Source organism: Puma concolor, chromosome D4 (genome assembly GCF_028749965.1).
Source record: "Puma concolor isolate L17-30 chromosome D4, mPumCon1.1.hap2, whole genome shotgun sequence".
NCBI classification, from domain to species: domain Eukaryota; kingdom Metazoa; phylum Chordata; class Mammalia; order Carnivora; family Felidae; genus Puma; species Puma concolor.
This window is the reverse complement of record NC_141679.1, coordinates 30,711,631-30,717,455: the sequence shown is the minus strand read 5'-3', so window position 1 is coordinate 30,717,455 and position 5,825 is coordinate 30,711,631.

The following is a 5,825-nucleotide window of genomic DNA, read 5'->3' as shown; positions in this document are numbered from 1 at the left end:
TTCCTAGAAATCTGATATGTCCTGGTATAATGCTATCAATCATAACAGTTATTATCTTAATATGCTGTATATGACAGAAATAATGAAATTTCCTTCTCAGTTCCATTATGATGAACTTTCATCAGACCCCTGATCATGGCCATTTTAAAGTCTTTTGTCATTTACGGACAGTTACTGTTTTACTGTGATGCTTTTGCAAAAGTGAGACTCATGGAAAGGACCCTACTAAGAACTCTTTATGTTTATTTATTTTTGAGAGACAAAGCATGAGTGGGGGAGGGGCAGAGAGAGAGAGGGAGACACAGAATCTAAAGCAGGCTCCGGGCTCTGGGCTGTCAGCACAGAGCTGGACACAGGGCTCAAACCCACAAACTATGAGATCATGACCTGAGCCGAAGTCAGATGCTTACTGACTGAGCCACCCAGTCTCCCCAAGAACTCTTGATCATGGACATTGCTGCTAAATTACAAGGTATTAAACTTTGAGTGCATATTTCACAACTGAAGAAGGCTCCACCTGACTTTCTGGTCTCATGAAAATACTGGAGACCTCCAAATCAATTTGACAAAGAAGAGAAGTAGCTGAATTGAGGTAGACTACTTCTATCCAAGACCCTGGATCAAGACTTCATACTTTACCTAAAATGAAATCTTTTCTTATTCTCTTTTTTACCTTTACTCTGGCATTGGCATGGAAAGATAACACTATCATCTGTATTAGTCCATTGCCAATGGGAGCAACCTTTCCGACTATTGGATATATCATCAAAAACTCCAATCTGTCCAGGATGCTAGAGACCCCTTGGTCCTCCCTGTGACCAATTTTTCTTCTATTCCCAATCTCACCATAAACTACAATCAATCCCTCTTAGAAATCACTTACAGAGTCTGACTTTTATGGCCAGAATATACAGTGCCTTGATTTTAAGTTTCTCTGATTATAACTATACTTGCACAATTAGACACAAATACCTTCGTAAATTGTAGTACATTTGCACCCCCATGTTCTTGTGATTATCTAAATCAGATCTGCCCCCAATTGTGAAAAGATCTTACCAGCAGCACCCATCTTGGCAAGGCATTTAGAACAACTTTTTTTTTTTTTTTTTTTTCAGGCTAGGAGATTTACCTCCTGAATGCACTGAAAACCTAACTGACCTCCTGGGCAAACACAACAATCCCCATGACTGATTGTGTTAACAGTGCCACCTTAAGAGGAGTGGTTTGTGTCCTGACAGGGTTTGTCTTTGGTCTTTGTCTGTGGTGGTTATTGTTCTCCTGGGGCCTGTGAATGCCTCCATGGCAGGTGTACAACTAGGCAATGCCTCTTAGGTTGTTTAACTCTTCCTCCAAATGTTCACAAACTGGGAAATCTCATTGGTCAATTCCCCTGAATTTACACTGTCAAATTAGAAGTATCTCCTGCCAGGAGATACTCAGGATTTGCTTACATTGGCAGGATTTCACTTACTTCTAGGGCTAGGAGTGAGTACAAATGAGGTCATGATCAGGAACCTCTTTTTAAGTCTTAAAAATACTTTAGGATCGGGGCGCCTGGGTGGCTCAGTCGGTTGGGCGTCGGACTTCGGCTCAGGTCGTGATCTCGCGGTCCGTGAGTTCGAGCCCCGCCTGGGGCTCTGTGCTGACAGCTCAGAGCCTGGAGCCTGTTTCGGATTCTATGTCTCCCTCTCTCTCTGACCTTCCCCCATTCATGCTCTGTCTCTCTCTCTCTGTCTCAAAAATGAATAAAGGTTAAAAAAAAAAATACTTTAGGATCTACCTTAAAGCAATAGCTGCCTGCCACCCCGCACCCCACCAACCTTATAGTCTCTGGCCAATGTTGTTGTTGATAATAAAATAGCTCTTGATTATCTTTTATCTACACCAGGAGGTATCTGTGTTCTGGTAACACCACTTGCTGCACTTGGATTGACATCTCTAGGGAAGTTGAAATTCAGCTGCATAAGATCACTAAATAGGTAGGCCACTTGGCTTAAGAAAGTGAGTCCTTCAATGGGGGTCCTTCTTTGACTTATTTTTACATTTATTTATTTTTGAGAGACACAGTGAGACAAAGTGAGAGTGGGGGAGGGGCAGAGAGAGAGGAGACACAGAATCCGAAACAGGCTCCAGGATCTGAGCTGTCAGCACAGAGCCCGACGCGGGACTCGAACCCACAGACCATGAGATCTGAAGTCGGATGCTCAACCGACTGAGCCACCCAGGCACCCCCCCTTCTTTGACTTATTTGATTGATTGATTTGGGTCTTAGAGACCATGGCTTTGGAGTGCACTCCATATATTGGGAATTTTGTTTATAATGATCAGAATATTCTCCTTGTGTGCTATATTCTCTTAAAAACTTTAAATGAACGTTCACAGCTGCAAACCACCAAGCAAATAATCTTGAGACTGGAACTTCAGAAAAAGAATGGAATAAAGAGAATGACCAACTTAACCAATGTGAACTTGAGGCTGTAATGTGCGAATATCACAATGATTCAGCAAAAAGACATCATGACCTGTAAATACCACACAGAGGACTGGCAAAAACTGCAACAACTTCAGAGTGGTAGCTGGAAGCGGCACTAATGCCTTAAATTTTGATCACATCTCTCAATTAAGCTGAGAGCCTGATCAAAAGGGGGCTATTGTTAAGAAAAGAGACAAAGGCTCCCAATGGAGTCAGTTGTGCTAAGCCTGTTTTACCAAACCAAGACTTAAATACACAGTTTCAACTGGTCCTAGGAAGTAAGTCTTAAACCAGTCAATCTAGAATTACTTGGTCAACTCTAGTGAGGTAACCCTCCTCATAGACTTCTACAGCCCCCTACAGAAGGTGACTTGACACAAACAATCCCCTCTTGGCTACTAACTTTCCCTTTTACCTATAAAAGTCTTTCATTTTCTACAGCTCTTCAGAATTCCTTTCTGCTAGATGGGCTGCTGCCTGACTCATGAATCACTGAATAAAATCAATAAGACCTTTTAAAGTTTACCCAGATGAATTTTTAAAAACACTATCAGAAGAGGCCTACATTTTTAACAGTTGTAAAGATTACTGTGATAATACAGTATCCTGAGATCGGTTTTAGTATTCTTCAGAGTTAATATCCACTGTGGGATGTTGATGATGTCTGTGGTAGAACAAGACATCAGGAATGTAATCCACGCACTTCAGCTTCCTAGTTGCATGAAAAGGGAGCCAAACAAGCAGATCTTGCATGACCTCAGTTCTGTTCCTGGAATCACCCTCTGGTTCACTTCACACATTCCTGGCATGTCTTTCATTCCCTTGTGGCAGAGAGCAAGTGGAGTTGCCCATTTACTGTTGATGAAGAGTAGTTTTTAGAAACAGAAAGTCAGTGTCCTGATTCTGATTAATTTATCTTGCACCCTGGGGCATGTTAAACAGTAACTATTAGTTGGTACTTAATCTTTTGGATTTTACTCAATCCATAATTTGAGTGTCCATGATGGACATTATCACTTTTTCTTTTTATTATCTTTCAAGTATAAAATGGTTGTGTTAGATTTCCCTTCCAGAAGTATATGGTGCAGTCATTTGGCATTAAATTGTGAAAACAAAATGTTTATTACGTGAAATGAGAAGTGAACTTCCAGCTTTCCACATCAACTATTTATTAAAATATCAAATTAGTTTTAACCCCTAAAACCTGAAGGTTTTAAATATGAGAAAGAGTTCTTAGAAATGTGGGAGCCCCATTTTTCAGTGCCTTCTTCTTTTGGTTCAGCAGACTCAAGTATAATCCATATGCAGTTTTTTTTTTTTTCTAATTTGTTATTTTTGAGATAGAAAGAGAGCATGAGTGGAGAAGGGGCAGAGAGAGAGGGAGACAACAGAATCCTTAGCAAGTTCCAGGCTCTGAGCTGTCAGGACAGAGCCTGCTTGGGGGCTCAAACCCACCCACCAACTACGAGATCATGACCTGAGCCAAAGCCGGATGCTTAACTAACTGAGCCACCCAGGCACCCCCATAGGCAGTTTTTAGGGTCAGAAAACCCGGCCTCTTTTAGTTATTGAGGTATGTGACTGTGGACATATTTCCTCATCTGTAAAATGGTTATAGTAATATCTACCTTACAGAATTGTTGACTGTAGTAGAATGTAAGTAAATCATCTATCCATATTGTTGTATATCAGTAGACATATGATATTATTGTAGTAGGCCTTCAGGAAATGGTAGCTATATACAATTTTATTTATTAAGATACTGTTACTTGATTCAAAGTGCAAAAGATACAAAGAGTTACATCTTTTGAAAAATTTTCACTTCTTTTTCTCAGCCACATAATTCCCCTGGTTGGAGTCAAATATATCAATTTCTGGTGTATCTTGCTAGAGATTATTTTGTATATCTAAAATTTATAGCAAAATATATAGCAAAAATTTGTACTTTCCTCACCTTTTTATTTTTTGCTAGAATGAAATAGAATTCATAGAATAGTTTTCTATGAATAGTTTTCTATTCATAGAATAGAATAGTTTTCTTACCACTTAAAATGTATCTTAGAAGTTGTTCATATAGGTTAAATTTCTTTTTAAACAGTTGTGGCTAAATTAATTTAGGCATAGCTGTGTGTATTTGTGTGTGTGTATGTGTGCATGTCTTATACACACATCTATTATATAGGCGTGTTCCAATTTAATTACCAACTCTAACCCTAACTACTGGATATTCATTCATTCATTCAACAAATAGTGAAGGCCTAGCATGAGTCACGCTGGGCCCCGGCAATGCATCAAAGAACCAAACAGACACACAGTCACTTCTTTCACATTCTAGTTAATAATATGAGGCTGGACATTCCATTTTTGCCCCATCCTTTGCTGCATGGTGCTTTTGAGCCCCCACTGGCGCTCATGGGTGTCAGATTAACCCGGTCGTCCTGCATCCCTCTGGAGCAGGGTGGGATCCCTGAGCAAGAGCGGGCAGACAGAGGAGTCAGGAATGACCGGAAAACTCCCGAGAGCCCGGAGCTCCACGCCCATCCAGACGCGGGAATGGAGGTAGGCCCCGGGAAGGGGGGGAAGCAGGGCAAGGGGGCGGGGGTCCTCGGGGCCTCGGTCCCGGGTGTGAGAACACAGGCCTACGTTCCTGTCCCCTCCGCACTGAGAACACATAGGGACTTCGAAGACCACCGTCTTAACTACCCCAGTTATTGAGGGGAAACGGAGGCCCGGGAAGGCGAAGGCCAGGGCTGATGCCCACCTCAGCCTGAGGGCGGGGACTTAAGGGGTGCAGACAGGGTCAGCGAATCCAGCAACTGGACAGGCAGAGCCGGCTAAGAAACTAGGCACCTCTGGACGTCTACTAGAGACCTGCAGTAGGAAGGCCTGGGTCCCGCAGAGCGGGTGGCGGGAGCCGGGGGCGGGGCGGGCGGCGGGGGACCAAGCCCTTTAAACTCCCTGCGCGCGGGAACCGCGGCCCAACAGCCTTAGGCGGGTGGGGCTGACGGGCGGGGCCGGCGGGCGCGCGCCCCCGCTGGCCAACGACCGCCCCCCGTCCCGGCCTCATCCCCTCGCCGAAGCCTCTCCAATGCGTACCTCTCTGGCCTCCCGCCCCGCGCGCCTCCGACCCTGACAACCCGCGCAGAGGGATGACGGGGGCCGGGGCTCCTGGCGGGTGTGTCTGGGCGAGTGCCGTTGTCGCGCGCTCCCCCGGAGTTTCGAACGCAGTTGGCCCTCGAGGCAGAAAAAAATACGAGAACGGCGGCCAATGGCGTGGCAGAAAGGACCCGCGCGCAGGCCCGGCTCCGCCCCCCTCGGCTAGAAAGAAGTCCAGGCCCGGCCATTGGCTCGC